Below are 18511 nucleotides of genomic sequence, written 5' to 3' on the forward strand. Positions count from 1 at the left end.
GGTACATAGCCACATAAATAATCAACAAGATGAGCTGGTTTGTGAGAGATGCGACCAATTCTTGTGATGTTAGGAGAGGAAGAAGAAGCTAGTGCACTCGACGAAGTGTTGCTATCTGGACCTGCATGAGATGAAGGAGCAGAACATGAAAAAATACTGCTAGTAATAATTGGTGAACTGCACTAGTAGATGAACTATTAGAAAAAGGAAACACATCTTCATATAAATGAACATCTCTTGAATGGAAAACGTGATTTGTTTCTATGTCAAGCAAGTTATATGCTTTCATAACATTATAATATCCCATGAAGACACAAGCTCAAGATCGAGCTAAAAATTTGTGCCGAGTTGAATCAAGAGTGGATGCAAAAGCAAGACATCCAAAATTGCGAAGATGCATATAAAAAGGTTCTTTTTTATGTAGAAATTCATATGAAGTTTTGAATTGCAATAGGTTTGAAGAAGTTCTATTAATTAAGTACACAGAAGTGTGCACGATATAACTCCAATACTATAGAGGTATGTGTGACTGAAATGCTAAAGCTCTAGCCACGTTTCATATATGTTGATGTTTACGTTCCACTACTGAGTTTCATTGTTGACGATCAACACAATAGTGGTAATGTACAATGCCATGAAAAGAAAAAAAGTAGTCAAATTTAATTCTAGGGCATTATCAGAATAGACAACCTTGATATTGATATAAAATTGTGTGTTAATTAGAGAGAAAAAGTTTGGAATAATTGTTTGAACTTGAAAGTTGGTTTTTAGCATAAATACCTAAGTGTATCTAGTGCTATCATCAACTATTGATAAAGAAATATTTGTGCTCTTGAATAGACAATGTGTTAAATGGTCCCCATATGTCAAGATGTATAAGATCAAAAGGAATGGTAGCAATGTTATTATTATATGTAAAAGGATGCCTTTTTTATTTTTGCAAAATGACATACATGACATGGAATATAATGTGACAAAGTAGATGAAAAATGAAGATTTTTATTCAATTGAGAAGAGATAGACATAGAAGGATGTCCAAGGAGTGAATGCCAAGGATTACCAGTAAAATTGAGTAATGCAAGCTAATACCGAATTCAAATGTACATACTTTGTATCAAGTATGTAAAGATTTCCAAACTTGTTGGCCATCCCAATCTTCAAAGTTTGAAAACAATCCCGAAGAAGGCAGTGAGTTTGTGTGAATATAATGGAATAATTGACGTTCTTAAGAAAGTAATTATCCGATAAAAAGTTAAAATAGAACAGAGGAACATATAGGACATTATCAAGACAAATATGACTATTTATGTTTATTGTACCTGAATTTTCAATTTTTTATTTTGAACCATTAGGTAAAGTTACATAATGAGAAAATGTATGAGCATCAAATGAAGAAAAGCATTTATATCATGGAAAATATGGTGAGTAGCACCATTGTCAATAATCCATATTGTAGAATGAAAGGAATTGAGTTTACCAGAGAAATTTGAGAGAACTGGTTCAGAAGAGGTACTGCCCTTGTGCAATTGTTGACTCAATATTGAAATTAGTTGTTGGCATTGAGCATTGGTAAGAGATGTAGGACTAGGTGTTGAAGTTGAGGGAAGAACATTATGAGAAGAAGATGCATAAACAAAGCCAGCTGTGTAATGGGCGGAAGCATGAGTTTTGTCTTGCTAGTTTTTCTTGTCTCCATAGCATGGTGGGAAACCATGAAGAAAGTAACACTAATAGACATAATTCCTGGTTTCTTGGTGTGGATGCTGAAAATTCTACACCGGTAAAAGACCCACATCTCGTGTCTAAGGTCCCTCGGAGGTCCAAAGCAACCATATCTGAAGTCCCTTTGATCCCTCGAAGCAGTGCTCAAACACTATGAGGGTAGAAATATGAAATGAAGCATAGGCTAATAATGCATAAGCCTCACTCAATTCCAGTTGCCTAGGGCGAGCTCACTCTAGGTGCGTCTCACGCGGATCAACCTTGCTCCAAATGTGCCTCGTACGGCATTGCGCTAGCAACGTCTCGTGTGGATTAGGATCACTTCGACCACTTCACCTCGGACACCCACAAGCATCTTGCGTGCCCTAGGCGTCTCACGAGCCTCATTGCCTCGCACGCCCACACGAGTCTCGTGCGCCCCTGATGCCTCATAAATGCCTCGCGCGCCCAGGCATCTCGCGAGGCCGCGTCGCCTCAGACGCCCACGAGCATCTTGCACGCCCCAGGCGTCTTGCGAGGCCTCTTCGCCTCACACGCCCACACAAGTCTTGCGTGCCCCTGATGCCTCACAAATGCCTCGCACGCCTAGGCATCTCGTGAGGCCACGTCGCCTCAGACGCCCATGAGGGTCTCGCGCGCCCATGGCATCTCGCGAGGCCTCATCACCTCGCATGCCCACACGAGTCTCGCGCACCCCTGATGCCTTACAAATGCCTCGCATGCCCAGGCATCTCGCTTGGGGCATTGCCTGAGCCTCGTTCCACCAGGGGGCCTCCTTCGCCTATCATTCAATTAAGGTACCTTTGCCCACATGATAACTTGCTTATGACTAGCTCCTAAGAAGGAAGTCAAACATCTACCTTGTCAAGTGTTGGGATATACAAAGACAAGGGCAAACTGGCCCAAAGTAACAGAGGAGGGGAATGCCGGAGAACGGAGTATGTCAGGCCAGGTACGTACGTGTCTAGAAGAGCACATAGTATGAATCGAATATCCATGCCAAACAAGTAGTGGTTGTATGAGTGAGGTACCTGGTGCGATCCTTACCAGCCAGTCTCTGAAACTCATACTAAATAAGTAGTGGAGGCACATTCGAGTACTAAAGTGGAGGTGCTCCCACAGACTCTGACCATGTACTGAAGCCGACACCACACCTAATACCACTCTCCTGACAACGTACTTGTGCACAATCTGGTCCCTTGGACCACAATGTATCAGGGGCCATTAGAGCCCACTATAAAGGGAACCCCACTTCAACATGGAGGGGGGTTGGAAAAAGCACTGTAGCTTTATACAAAGAGAAATACAAGTTCTTTTCCCATTTCCTTCTGTAACTATTTTCTAAGTTTCTTATTAGATTTTTGGAGTTCTTCATTTATAAGTACTATACTTTGATTTTTCTAACTTAACATCATTGACGAGTTCTCACCGTCAACAGTTTGGTGCCATTTGTGGGAAGAATAAGTGTCAAGCCACTATTTTTCCATTGATTCCGACAGGAAAAAATGCCAAGACGTTCTAAACGACTGAGAGAGCCACGAGAGGTGGAGGTCCACCTTGATGGAGATCAGCTGAAAGCCTCCATGAAGAATCCTCCTCCACCCAAAAATGTGGAGGCCCCAAAGGAGCCTGAGGTTGACGAAGATGAAAGGGAGGCCTCATCCCTGGCCGTCCCACCTGATGAGAATCATCCAAGGTCAACAACTGCCCCTGCAAGAGATTCCGGTGAGTTCCCGCCACCAAGGCTGCTGCAGGTGCCGAACTCCGGTCGGCAAGATCCGGGCCCATCGATGTGCAGACCTGACAAGCATCCCTGGGTCCATTCTGTGAGCTCGAGTTCTAGATCTCAATTTTACGAAGAGGAGACACGTGAACTGCACTGTAAGAACCAAAGTCTAGAAACCACCTTAGAGAACATGCAAGAGGTGTTAAATGGCCTGCTACAAGGGAAATCAAACATATCTCTCCCTAGAAGAAAAAAGAGAGGTCAAGAGGGGGCAAAGACCACAATCCCAGTGGACGATGGGAGGACTCGACTCTCCACCAGTAATACCCCCCGAACAAAGAAGCACGAACGTCCCAGACCACCGAAGCAGCCCCAGAGGCCAGAGTAGAAGAACAACGCTGGCCTTCGTAACGAAGTCGAAGTGACCTCAAGGAAAACACCATCAGATTTACGAGAGGAACTCAACAAGAAAAGGGCGGATAAAAGGCCTACACCTCCTATGGCACCCCAGGAAGGCAAAGGAAAGGGAGATGCTAACCCGTCCACGTTGGGAGACTCCTTGAACAAGAGGAGACAAGACCTAGACATAGAAATGAGGAGCCTACAGAGCAAGATCATCACTGCATCTGGAGGGCAAGCCATTGAGGACGAGTTCGACCATGAATCGCCCTTCATTAAGGAAATCCAAGACATCCGGCTCCCAGCCAACTTCAAGGAGCCTCATATGACCCCATATGAAGGAAACACATATCCCAAGTACCATCTGGACGCATTTAACGATCTAATGAAGTTAAGGGGGATTAGTAGCGGAGCTAGGTGCCATTGCTTTGCTGTCACATTGAAAGGAATTGTGTACAAATGGTTCAAAAGACTTTGACCAGGGTCCATCAGGTCGTGGCAACAATTTTATGATGAATTTCTCCAGCAACATCACGCCGTGCGTGATTACACAATGCCAGGCACCAGCCTCGCTAATGTGAAACAAGGAGAAAATGAGAGTCTGAAGAGCTACATCCACAAGTTTAATATGGAGGTAGCCAAGGTAGGGAGCTTGAATCATAGAGAGATAAAAATGGCCATCACGACCGGAGTACGCCTGGGAAGTAAGTTATGGGAAAACATGCACAAGAGAGAGGACACAGATTTGGATGATTTCTATGAGCGGGCGCAGAAATATATTCGCGTAGAGGATGGTCACGAAAGCATTAAGGCCGGAAAAGACTAGTCCCCACCAAAACCTTCAATTTGTAAGAGCCAAAGCGGTGCAAAGAAGATGAGGGTCTATGAAGGAACAAGAGATGATCGGCCTCGGAAGCCCCAGCGCACTGATGAGCGCAGGCAAGGCCCCTACACCTTTTATACTGACATCACCCACGCTAGGGAACATATTTTCATCATAAATGAAAACCAGGTCCCTTTCAGAAGGCCCACGCCAATGAAAAAAGACTGGTAAAAAAGAAACCACAGTAAATATTGTCAGTATCACAAAGATATCAGCCACACCACCGCAGAATGCAACCATTTGAAAATAGAAATCGAAGAGCTTATACATAGGGGACATTTGGGCAGATATGCCCGCAAAGAGAACAAAAGGATGGAAGAAAGGGTATCCTCTCCATGGGCATGAGAGGTGGCCCCGGAGGTACAAGGAGAAGTCAAGACCATTTTTGGAGGGCCAGGATTTGGAGGCGAATCAAGGAAGGGGCGAGACAAATAGGCCAGGGAGGCCAGACGAAGTCCACCACCATGCGTCTTAAGTTTGGAGCAACGCCCCCCGAAGAGTTTCAAGGGTGAGAATGACTCGATAACCTTCACCGAAGAAGACGCACGGGGTGTACATTTCCCTCATAATGTTCCCTTGGGGTTGACTGTCCAGCTTGCAAACATGAGGGTGCATCGGGTCTTGGTGGATAATGGAAGCTCTGTGGACATCCTATATCACCCAGCTTTAGAGAAAATGGGACTAAACATCTGGCACCTAAATCCTTGCAATACCTCCCTATATGGATTTAGAGGAGATTCAATACAGCCCCTAGGGGCAATTGAGTTAGCCATCACCATGGGAGAACAACCCAGACAAACCACCATAATGGAAAACTTTATCGTGGTGGATTGCGCCTCAGCCTTCAATGCGGTATTAGGGAGACCCTCCCTAAGAGAATTGATGGCGATAACTTCTGTATACCACTTTGCCATGAAATTCCCAACTCTTGAGGGAATATCAAGCATGAAAAGAGAGCAGAAGGAAGAGAGGGAATGCTATAACACATCCCTCTGCACGGCCACAAAGCCATCGGTGCCTATGGAAATGGTTATGCATGAAGGCGTGAACCCACACTAGTTGAACTCGCGAGTCGCGGAAGAACCTAGAGCCGAGCCGGTAGAGGAGTTGGAAGAAGTTACAGTCATGAATGAGCCATTGAGAAAGTTGAAGGTAAGAAGAAACCTTACGGGTATCATGAAGGAGAAGCTGGTAGAATTTCTGAAAGCCAACCTCGACGTATTCGCTTGGAGTCACGAGGACATGGTAGGAATAGATCCATCAGTCATGTGTCATCACTTAAACATCGACCCAAAAGCAAGGCCTGGAAGGTAGAAAAGGAGAGCGCTAGACCCAGAAAGATACGCGGCCCTAAAAGAAGAGGTTGACAAGTTGAAGGCAAATGGGTTTATCCGAGGGGAATTCTACCCAATATGGGTATCAAACCCAGTGTTAGTCCCAAAGCCCAATGGAAAGTGGAGGACTTGTGTGGATTTTACTATCCTCAATAAAGCCTGCCCTAAGGACAGCTTCTCGCTTCCCAGGATAGACCAGTTAGTAGATGCCACGATGAGGCACGAGCTACTTTGCTTAATGGATGCATATTCTGGGTACAACGAAATACCCATGAACCCGGCCGATGAAGAGAACACTTCATTCATAACAGACAAGGGGCTTTATTGCTACAAAGTGATGCCTTTTGGTTTGAAGAACGCAGGTGCTCCTTATCAAAGGCTGGTGAACATAATGTTTGCGAATCAAATAGGAAGGAATATGGAAGTATACGTGGACGATATGCTGGTAAAGACAAAGAAGGCAGAAGAGCTCATAAACGATCTCCGTGAGATGTTCGGCACCCTCCGAAAATTCAGAATGAAGCTAAACCCGCTCAAGTGCACCTTTGGAGTTTCATCAGGAAAGTTCCTGGGTTTTATGGTGAATTCTCGAGGTATCGAGGCCAACCCTGACAAAATCAAGGCATTGCTGGAAATGAGCCCACCATGAAGCAAGAAGGAGGTGCAGTGCTTAACAAGGAGAGTAGCAGCCTTCAATAGGTTCATCTCCAGGTCCACTGACAAATGCCTCCCTTTCTTCAACATCCTAAAAGGGAGCAAAAGGTTCGCTTGGGATGTTGATTGTCAGGAAGCCTTCACTAAGCTAAAGGAACACCTTGGAAAACCAACCATTTTGGCCAAGCCAGAAAAAGAGGAAAAGTTGTACTTGTATTTAGCCGTATCAGAGCATGCTATAAGTGCCACCTTGGTCAAAGGAGAAAAGAAGCATCACCAGCCCGTGTACTATGTGAGCAAGTGGTTGGTAGACGTAGAAACCCAATACCCAGGAATAGAGAAGTTGGCATATGCCTTGATAGTGGCTTCTCAAAAGTTGAGGCCCTATTTTCAAGCTCATGCTATCGAGGTGCTCACCAACACCCCTTTGCGTCAAGTCTTGCACAAACCAGAAACTTTGGGAAGGTTGTTAAAGTGGTCGATTGAATTAAGTCAATTTGACATCACTTACACCCCAAGGACCTCAATCAACAGGCAGGTACTTGCAGACTTTATAGTCGAGTTTGCACACCGACCCCATGAGGAGGGAGAAGTAGAAGAGAATGAACCGGGGCATGAAGAGGAAAAGCACCCTGAAGAATAGAGCCTCCATGTAGATGGGGCATCTAACGAAGGAGGAGCTGGTGCTGGCATAGTGATGATGGGACCTGAGGGGCACAAGATGTATTGCGCCTTAAGATTCGAATTTGAATCTTCCAACAATGAAGCAGGGTATGAGGCACTGTCGCTGTAACGACCCAAATTCAGTGTTAAGGCTTAAGGGCCTGGAGTAGTGTGCCTGGAGGGCATGATGGGATTTTGTGTGTGACTTTATTAAGTTTAATGCATCATTATGATTTATTGCACGTTATATGACTATTGGATTATTTGAGATGCATGACTATGTGAATCAGTATGCATGTAGAACTGATTGTCTTAAAATGAGCATGATTGTAACTTGGCCATGTTAGGGCATAACTGTGATAATTATACTATGTGAATTGTGCCATGTGAGTGTGATGTTTTACCAGGATGCACGCATCGGGACGGTCCTAGTGAGCCAGTTAGTCTAAAAGTCACAACGGGTTGTTGTACCCGGCTCGGGAGGAGCCCAGGGGTACTTCGGGAATCTTGTAAGTTGAGTTTAGAAAGAGTGATTAGTATTGGTAATTTGGTAACCATTTGTAACTGCTGTGAGTAACAAGTTTTAAGATAGGAAGTGGTAGAATTGAAATGAAAGTGTTAAGACTTAAGTACCCTTGAAGGTTTAGCTTAGAAGGATTAGTAAGGAGGGGTAATTTGGTCTTTTGGCAAGGCAAATAGACATTATGCAGCTGGGATTTAGGGGGTACGGTTTGGGCATTTGGGTCACTTGTGGCTTTGATAAATTAGAAGAGAAGGAAAAGAAGAGGAGAGAAAGGCTAGGGCAAAGAAGAAGAAAGAAGAAGAGGTGTAGAAAAGGGCTGAAGTGGGAAGCTTAGAAGGAGATCAAGGGAACTTTTAGGGTGGATTCTACTCTTGAGGTAAGGATCTTATGCTTATTTAAGTTTGTTTTCTGTGTTGGTTGAGGAATTTAATGCTTGAGTTAAGATTTTCATGGGTTTTGATTTGGGTTGTTGAATTTGAAATCAAAGGAGTGGATCTTGTGTGTATTGATGTTTTGGATTTGATTCTAGTGTTTATGGGGTGTTAGATTGTTCATATGAGGTTTGGATTTGAGTTTTGGGGTTTAGGTTTTGGTTTGGGATGATTTGGGGAGGTTAAAGCTCGGGGAAAATTTCAGGAAAAACCCAGAATTCTGGGTCTGCGAAGGCGTGCCGCGGCAGGGTTTTTGTGTGCCGCGGCAAGGGAGCTTCTGTCTGATGGGTGCCGCGGCACAAGGATGTGGTGCCGCGGCACAAGGCAATTTTCAGGGTAGCTCTTTTTGGCAATTTTAGGTCTTAGCTCCGGGGGTTCGTGGGATGCCTCCGGGGTGTTGTTTTAAGGTTTTAGAGGTCCCGAGAGTGCGGGATTGGTCCCGGGAAGTGGTTTTGGGTTTGGTTAGTATTAAAAGTGTTTTATGTGTGTTGTGACTAGGATTTCGGAGAGGCTCGTGCTAAAGGACCGTGCTCGTGACCGTGGTACTTTGGAAAGCACGGGATACAGGTAAGAAAACCGTAACACCCGAGTTTAGGGCATGGCCCCACTGTGTGATTGTAGGGCGTGGCCCCGGATTGTATTACGTGCAAATGCATAAACTTAAATGAACCATGATGTGTGTGAATGTTTATTTTGAATGTACTATATGTGTTATTATGATGAAACGAGCGGCAGAGGCCGGGTACGGCATAGGCCGGAGCGGCCGTGGGCCGAAAGTAACACAGCACATGGGATGCTTATATTCAGGGTGGGACCCAAGGGATACATGAGTTATCCTCGCGGTGAGAACCGAAACTCCAGGCTTTGGTAAGGCCTTGGGAGCGGCATGGCCGTACTTGTTTATTATGGTGGTTTTCCTATGTATCAGTGAATTATTGCCAGCTATTTACTTTGCATATGTTATGTGTTATTTGGGTTTTCTTGCTGGGCTTCGGCTCACGGGTGCTCCGTGTGGCAGGTAAAAGCAAGGAGTCAGTCAATCGGCCATGAGTATGGAGAGCGTGGGGGCGGCGCGTACATGTTCGGCCTGCCCGACTGCTTTGGTTGGGGGCATTTTGTATATGGCTGTATTTAACCATTCTTTTGATAGCTGATCAAGTGTAAATCTATTTTGAGTTGTAAATATTTTGTAAACCTTATTTTGGGATCCCAGATGTTTTATAATTAACGTTTTTAATGAAACTAAACATTTTCAAAGAGTACAGCCTTAAACTCTGGTTTATTCACACTTTTGGTTTTAGAAACCACTTGAGTCAATTAGATGCACAATTTCTGTTTTAAACTCACTTAGTAACGGCTCTAAGGTAGTAGGGCGTTACAACTTGGTATCAGAGCGAGCCAAGGTTTATTGGTTCTGGAGATCGACCGAACATGTACGCACGCTGCCATTGAAAAGCTCGACTCAGGGTAGTTTGGTATGATCGGTTGATATATTCATGAATATGTGTTTAATGCTTTGTGTGCCTGCCTAAATTATTATGAGCATGATCATTGAAATAACATATGCATGATGCCAGGGCAAGGCCCGTTGTATGCTGCATGATATTTGTATGGCACTTTGGTCGATTGATCTTGGTTGTTGTTGAGATTGAGAGGTGGAAATTGGACCTTGTTATCATGCCTAATGAGCGGTGTCATTGATTGCAGGCATTTAGTTGCAATGCCTCGCCAATCATCGAGACTCCGCGGCATTCAGGCCGAGGATGATAACCAGGGGCAGGACCCTCCACCTGCTCCTCAGAACTGGCAACAGATTTTAGCAGAGATGGAGGCTAGGTTGAAGAAAACAGAGGATGAGCTTAGTCAGTACAGGCAACCAGCTCCTCCACCGGCCACTGTGATACCACCACCGCCTAGTGTGGTACCGGCTCCGGTTCAACCTGTGACTGGGAACAGGTTGGAACCTCTATATGAAAGATTCAGAAAACAACAACCTCCTACCTTTGAGGGGGGAGCAGACCCACTGCAGGCTGAGCAGTGGATGAGTACAATGTCGGTAATCCTGGACTTCATGAGGGTTGAAGGAAGGGATAGGGTTGATTGTGCCAGTTATATGCTTAGACATGATGCACGAATATGGTGGGAGGTGGTGGGGCAGCGAAGGGATACTGCTATTATGACCTGGGAGGAATTCAAGAGCCTTTTCAACGAGAAATATTACAGCGTAGCCGTTCGAGCGGCGAAGGCGGATGAGTTTAACAGTCTGACTCAGGGCAGGTTATCTGTCACTGAGTACGCCTTGGTATTTGATAGATTGGCGAAGTTTGCGCCAGAGCTTGTGCCGACTGATATGGCCAGAAGGGACAGATTTGTACGGGGATTAGGTGCAATGATCGCCCGTGACGTGAGTATTACAATGGCTCCAGAGACTACCTATGCGCAAGTGGTAGACAAGGCCCTCACTGCTGAGAGGGCTGAGGATCAGATCTGGAAGGATAGCGCTGCTAGGCGTGATACCAGGAGGGTAATGCCTTCTTCTTCTGGGCCTAGTCGGGGCAGCGGCCCCAGTGAGCAGAAGAGGAGAGTACCAGACTCATTTACTCCCTATGGTTCCGACAGGAGGGTTCGCGGTTCCGTGGGTGGCCGCCAGGGCGGTAATGACAACTGGAGGAGTTATCCATGGTGTCCTCGATGCAGGCGACGGCATCAGGGCGAGTGCCGGTCCGCCTCTGGAGCGGGTACCGGCATCAGGGCATGTTTTGTTTGTGGAAGCACCAGCCACTTGAAGAAAGATTGCCCGCAGGCTAAGAAGGAAGAGCCTAGGCAGGGTGACAGCCTCGCGCCTGCTAGGGTCTTCACCTTGACTCAGACTGAGGCAGAGGCCAGCCCATCAGTGGTCACAGGTCAGATTTTTAGCGCTGGATCCTTGTTTACTGCATTGATTGATTCTGGTGCTACGCACTCATTTGTTTCTGCTAGAGTGATTGATCAGCTGTGTAGACCTAGTATTTTGTATGCTAGGGGTTTTCAGACTATATTGCCTTCAGGAGAGCTGGTAGTCTCTAGGAGGTGGGTTAGAGCCTTACCAGTAGTGGTAGATGGTAGAGAATTGTTTGTTGACCTGATTGAACTAGATATGGACGATTTTGACATAATACTAGGGATGGATTGGTTGACGCGATATGGAGCAACAATTGATTGTAGGCGACGAATGGTGACCTTTGAACCGGAGGGCGAGGCACCCTTTGTGTTCGTGGGATCGGTGGATGGACCGCGGGTACCTGTGATCTCGGCACTAAAGGCTAGAGACCTGATGCAAGAGGGTTGCATAGGATTCCTAGCAAGTATAGTGGATTCCTCTAAGGTGGCGGCAGTGGGACCGAATGAAACCAGAGTCGTCTGCGAGTTTCCAGACTTGTTTCCAGCAGATCTGCCGGGGTTGCCGCCACAGCGGGAGATCGAGTTCGTCATTGAGTTGGCTCCGGGAGCAGAGCCAGTATCCAAAGCACCTTACAGAATGGCTCCAGCAGAATTAAAGGAATTGAAGATTCAACTGCAGGAACTACTTGATTTGGGGTTTGTCAGACCGAGTTTCTCGCCGTGGGGTGCTCCAGTTTTATTTGTTAAGAAAAAGGATGGATCGCTCAGGATGTGCATCGATTACAGGGAGTTGAATAAGCTGACCATCAAGAACAAATATCCATTGCCTAGGATCGACGATTTATTTGATCAGCTTCAAGGGAGTATAGTGTTTTCGAAGATTGATCTCCGATCAGGCTACTATCAATTGAGGATCAGAGATGAGGACATACCAAAGACTGCATTTCGGACTCGGTATGGGCATTATGAATTTCTGGTTATGTCCTTTGGATTAACCAATGCCCCGGCGGCATTTATGGATTTGATGAACAGAATTTTTAAGGATTACTTGGATAAGTTTGTGATTGTGTTTATTGATGATATCCTAGTATACTCCCAGACAGAGACAGAGCATGAGCATCATCTGCGTCTAGTGTTGCAGCGGTTAAGAGGGCATAAGCTATATGCCAAGTTTAGTAAGTGCGAGTTCTGGTTATCGCAAGTTTCATTTTTGGGCCATATTATCAGTAAGGATGGGTTACTGGTCGACCCAAGTAAGACGGAAGCAGTGAGGGTTTGGCCTAGACCCAGCAATGTTCCTGAAGTTAGAAGTTTCCTTGGACTAGCAGGTTACTACCGGCGGTTTGTAGAGGGGTTCTCCAGAATTGCTACTCCGTTGACAGAATTGACAAGGAAGAAGACCAAGTTTGTGTGGACAGATCGATGCGAGAATAGCTTCAAAGAGCTGAAGCGGCGGTTGATTACTGCACCAGTGCTGAGCCTGCCAACAGATAATGAGAAGTTTGTGGTCTACTGTGACGCTTCCAGACAGGGTCTGGGATGCGTGTTGATGCAGGCTGGGAAAGTGATAGCGTACGCATCAAGGCAATTAAAGGAGTACGAGCAGAGGTATCCCACGCATGACCTGGAATTAGCTGCAGTGGTATTCGCACTTAAGATTTGGAGACACTATCTGTATGGAGAGAGGTGCGAGATATACACTGATCACAAGAGTCTAAAGTATTTCTTTACCCAGAAGGACTTGAACATGCGCCAGAGACGGTGGCTTGAGCTGGTAAAGGATTACGATTGTGATATCCTATACCATCCTGGGAAGGCTAATGTGGTGGCTGATGCATTGAGCCGAAGGGGCCCAGGACAGTTGTATAGTTCGAGGCAGATATCTGACAGACTAGCAGGAGAGATGACCAGAGCAGGTATAGAGCTAGTGGTTGGGAGGTTAGCCAACATTACTCTTCAGTCAACACTCCTCGAGAGGATTAAGGAAGCACAGGGAAAGGACCCCCAGTTAGTTGAGCGTAGAGAGAACGTCCTATCGGGAGCAGCTAAGGACTTCTCTATTTCTGAGATGGGTTTGTTGAAGTACAAAGGACGGATTTGTGTTCCGATTGATCCAGACATTCGGCGAGAGATTTTGGACGAGTCTCATACCACTCCCTACTCTTTGCACCCAGGTTCTACGAAGATGTACCATGACCTGAAGGTTTTGTATTGGTGGTCAGGCATGAAGAGGGACGTGGTGGACTATGTGGCTAGATGCCTAACCTGTCAGCAGATTAAGGCGGAACACCAGAGGCCAGCAGGATTATTACAGCCTCTTGGGATTCCCGAGTGGAAATGGGAAGATATTGCCATGGACTTTGTGGTAGGATTGCCAAAGACCGTGGGTCAGCATGACTCGGTATGGGTGATTGTGGACAGGTATACCAAGTCCGCCCACTTCTTACCTGTGAAGACGACTTATACTGTGGAGCAGTATGCAGAGCTTTATGTTAAGGAGATCGTTCGACTTCATGGGGCTCCGAGGTCAATAGTATCCGACAGAGACCCCACTTTCACTTCCAAGTTTTGGAAGAGCCTGCAGAAGGCAATGGGCACGCAGCTTCGGTTTAGTACCGCTTATCATCCTCAGACGGATGGACAGTCTGAGAGGACAATTCAAATACTGGAGGACATGTTACGAGCTTGTGTCTTGGATTTTGAGGGATCTTGGAGTAAGTATCTCCCTCTGATTGAGTTTTCGTACAATAACAGTTATCAGGCGACTATCGGAGTGGCTCCGTATGAGATGTTGTATGGTAGAAAATGCAGATCACCGATTCACTGGGATGAGACAGGTGAGAGAAGGTATTTAGGTCCTGAGATGGTTCAGAGGACCAATGAGGCACTTGAGAAAATTAGAGCTCGTATGCTCGCCTCCCAGAGTCGCCAGAAGAGTTATTCAGATCAGAAACGCAGGAGCGTAGAATTTCAGGTTGGTGATCATGTATTCCTCAGGGTTTCACCCCTGAGAGGAGTAAAACGATTTGGCGTTCGGGGCAAGCTGAGTCCCAGGTTTGTTGGCCCATTTGAGGTTCTAGAACGAATTGGGGAGGTGGCTTATAGGTTAGCAATGCCTCCAGCTTTATCAGGAGTTCATGACGTGTTTCATGTGTCCATGCTCCGGAAGTATGTTTCGGACTCTACTCATGTGTTGAGCTATGAGAACTTGGAGTTGGATCGGGACTTATCATACGAAGAAAAGCCTGTTCAGATCCTTGATAGGAAGGACAAGGTCTTGAGGAGCAAGACCATCCCCTTGGTTAAAGTATTGTGGAGAAACAGCAAGGTCGAAGAGGCGACATGGGAACTGGAATCAGATATGCGGGAGCGGCATCCCGAGTTGTTCAGGTAAATTTCGAGGACGAAATTCTCATGAGGAGGGGATAGTTGTAACGACCCAAATTCAGTGTTAAGGCTTAAGGGCCTGGAGTAGTGTGCCTGGAGGGCATGATGGGATTTTGTGTGTGACTTTATTAAGTTTAATGCATCATTATGATTTATTGCACGTTATATGACTATTGGATTATTTGAGATGCATGACTATGTGAATCAGTATGCATGTAGAACTGATTGTCTTAAAATGAGCATGATTGTAACTTGGCCATGTTAGGGCATAACTGTGATAATTATACTATGTGAATTGTGCCATGTGAGTGTGATGTTTTACCAGGATGCACGCATCGGGACGGTCCTAGTGAGCCAGTTAGTCTAAAAGTCACAACGGGTTGTTGTACCCGGCTCGGGAGGAGCCCAGGGGTACTTCGGGAATCTTGTAAGTTGAGTTTAGAAAGAGTGATTAGTATTGGTAATTTGGTAACCATTTGTAACTGCTGTGAGTAACAAGTTTTAAGATAGGAAGTGGTAGAATTGAAATGAAAGTGTTAAGACTTAAGTACCCTTGAAGGTTTAGCTTAGAAGGATTAGTAAGGAGGGGTAATTTGGTCTTTTGGCAAGGCAAATAGACATTATGCAGCTGGGATTTAGGGGGTACGGTTTGGGCATTTGGGTCACTTGTGGCTTTGATAAATTAGAAGAGAAGGAAAAGAAGAGGAGAGAAAGGCTAGGGCAAAGAAGAAGAAAGAAGAAGAGGTGTAGAAAAGGGCTGAAGTGGGAAGCTTAGAAGGAGATCAAGGGAACTTTTAGGGTGGATTCTACTCTTGAGGTAAGGATCTTATGCTTATTTAAGTTTGTTTTCTGTGTTGGTTGAGGAATTTAATGCTTGAGTTAAGATTTTCATGGGTTTTGATTTGGGTTGTTGAATTTGAAATCAAAGGAGTGGATCTTGTGTGTATTGATGTTTTGGATTTGATTCTAGTGTTTATGGGGTGTTAGATTGTTCATATGAGGTTTGGATTTGAGTTTTGGGGTTTAGGTTTTGGTTTGGGATGATTTGGGGAGGTTAAAGCTCGGGGAAAATTTCAGGAAAAACCCAGAATTCTGGGTCTGCGAAGGCGTGCCGCGGCAGGGTTTTTGTGTGCCGCGGCAAGGGAGCTTCTGTCTGATGGGTGCCGCGGCACAAGGATGTGGTGCCGCGGCACAAGGCAATTTTCAGGGTAGCTCTTTTTGGCAATTTTAGGTCTTAGCTCCGGGGGTTCGTGGGATGCCTCCGGGGTGTTGTTTTAAGGTTTTAGAGGTCCCGAGAGTGCGGGATTGGTCCCGGGAAGTGGTTTTGGGTTTGGTTAGTATTAAAAGTGTTTTATGTGTGTTGTGACTAGGATTTCGGAGAGGCTCGTGCTAAAGGACCGTGCTCGTGACCGTGGTACTTTGGAAAGCACGGGATACAGGTAAGAAAACCGTAACACCCGAGTTTAGGGCATGGCCCCACTGTGTGATTGTAGGGCGTGGCCCCGGATTGTATTACGTGCAAATGCATAAACTTAAATGAACCATGATGTGTGTGAATGTTTATTTTGAATGTACTATATGTGTTATTATGATGAAACGAGCGGCAGAGGCCGGGTACGGCATAGGCCGGAGCGGCCGTGGGCCGAAAGTAACACAGCACATGGGATGCTTATATTCAGGGTGGGACCCAAGGGATACATGAGTTATCCTCGCGGTGAGAACCGAAACTCCAGGCTTTGGTAAGGCCTTGGGAGCGGCATGGCCGTACTTGTTTATTATGGTGGTTTTCCTATGTATCAGTGAATTATTGCCAGCTATTTACTTTGCATATGTTATGTGTTATTTGGGTTTTCTTGCTGGGCTTCGGCTCACGGGTGCTCCGTGTGGCAGGTAAAAGCAAGGAGTCAGTCAATCGGCCATGAGTATGGAGAGCGTGGGGGCGGCGCGTACATGTTCGGCCTGCCCGACTGCTTTGGTTGGGGGCATTTTGTATATGGCTGTATTTAACCATTCTTTTGATAGCTGATCAAGTGTAAATCTATTTTGAGTTGTAAATATTTTGTAAACCTTATTTTGGGATCCCAGATGTTTTATAATTAACGTTTTTAATGAAACTAAACATTTTCAAAGAGTACAGCCTTAAACTCTGGTTTATTCACACTTTTGGTTTTAGAAACCACTTGAGTCAATTAGATGCACAATTTCTGTTTTAAACTCACTTAGTAACGGCTCTAAGGTAGTAGGGCGTTACAGTCGCTGGCCTGCGGCTAGCTAAGGAGTTAAAGGTAACGCACCTGCATGTCTTTAGTGACTCACAGGTGGTAGTGTTTTAGGTGAAGGGTGAATATAAGGCTAGAGGCCCCAAAATGGCTGCAAATCTCGCCAAGGTGAAAGGGTATTTGGATCAGTTCAAAAAATACACCATAGAACAAATCCCGAGGGAGCAAAACACAAATGCCGATGCTCTCATAAAACTCGCCTCTACTTGAGACGAAGACACGCTTGAGTCCGTCCCAGTCGAATACCTCTCCTAGCCGAGCATAGTAGAAGAGAAGATCCATATGGTCAATAGCCCTGAGGAGTCATGGTTTGCACCCATCGTGAGGTACTTAAATGACGGGACCTTTCCTTTGGACAAAAAATATGCCCGTAAGTTGACTTACAAACCCGCCCAATACACCATAGTAGATGGAGTCTTATATAAGAGAGGCTTCTTTACCCCGCTCCTACGGTGCGTAGATAAGGGAGAGGCTTTAAAAATTATGCGAGAGATACATGAGGGGAATGTGGAAATCATGCTGGGGGGCAGTCCATGGCTAAAAAGGCCATCTGCCAGGGGTATTATTAGCCTACCATGGAGAAGGACGCGAGCGATTTCGCGAAAAGGTGTGACAAGTGCCAGAGGCATGCAAATTACCCCAGACAATCACAAAATGAGCTGGTGAGCATGACCAGTCTGTGGCCCTTCACTGTGTGGGGGATTAACTTGATTGGAGCGTTGCCAGCAGGAAGAGGAGGAGCAAAATACGCAGTGGTAGCAGTTGATTATTTTACTAAATGGGTGGAAGCGGAGCCTCTAGTCAACATAACGGCTAAGCAAATCACCACCTTCATCAACAAATTTATCGTCTGCAGGTTTGGAGTACCCTACAAGATAATCTCTGACAATGGGACACAATTTGAAGGGGGAATATTCGAGGAATATTGCAGGGAAAGGGATTCAAGAGGAGTTTCTCTGCTTTAGTACACCTATATGCCAATGGACAAGTGGAGGCCATCAATAAGATCCTAAAAGGAAGGAGCCTGGGTCGAAGAACTTCCCAATGTGCTTTGGGCCTATAGGACCATGCCTCGTTCCACCATTGGAGAGACGCCTTTCGCCTTAGCCTATGGCTGCGAGGCTGTCCTTCCAATAGAAATGAAGATTAACTCCATCCGCACGCAAGCATATGATGACTAGGCTAATATCGCAACATTAGCCGGGAATTTGGACATGTTGGAAGCTAGGAGAGAAAGGGCACAGTTGAAGTTGGCAACATACCAGCAACGAGCCGCAAGATACTAAAATTCAAGGGTGCGGGAGAGGGCGTTTAGGGTCGGAGATCTCGTGTTAAGGAAAGTCCTGCCCAACACTCGAGACCCGAGCACAGGTGTATTAGGGGCAAACTGGGAAGGGCCCTACCAAGTTGCCTAGGTGGTGCCCCCTAACACCTACAAGCTAGCACGTTTGGATGATACCATGGTACCTAGAGCATCTAAAAAAATATTATCAATAAGACCTCCATGTCTGAGGAAAGAATGTTATTGTTCTATATAAACGTGCAAGTCTAATCTAATAGCTATGAGGTAGAAGGCTAAATTAGAATCCTTGTTATGTAGTAAGAACGAAGTCACCATAGGTTACCATGT

The sequence above is a fragment of the Humulus lupulus genome, chromosome 2, assembly GCF_963169125.1.
Source record: "Humulus lupulus chromosome 2, drHumLupu1.1, whole genome shotgun sequence".
NCBI classification, from domain to species: Eukaryota; Viridiplantae; Streptophyta; class Magnoliopsida; order Rosales; family Cannabaceae; genus Humulus; species Humulus lupulus.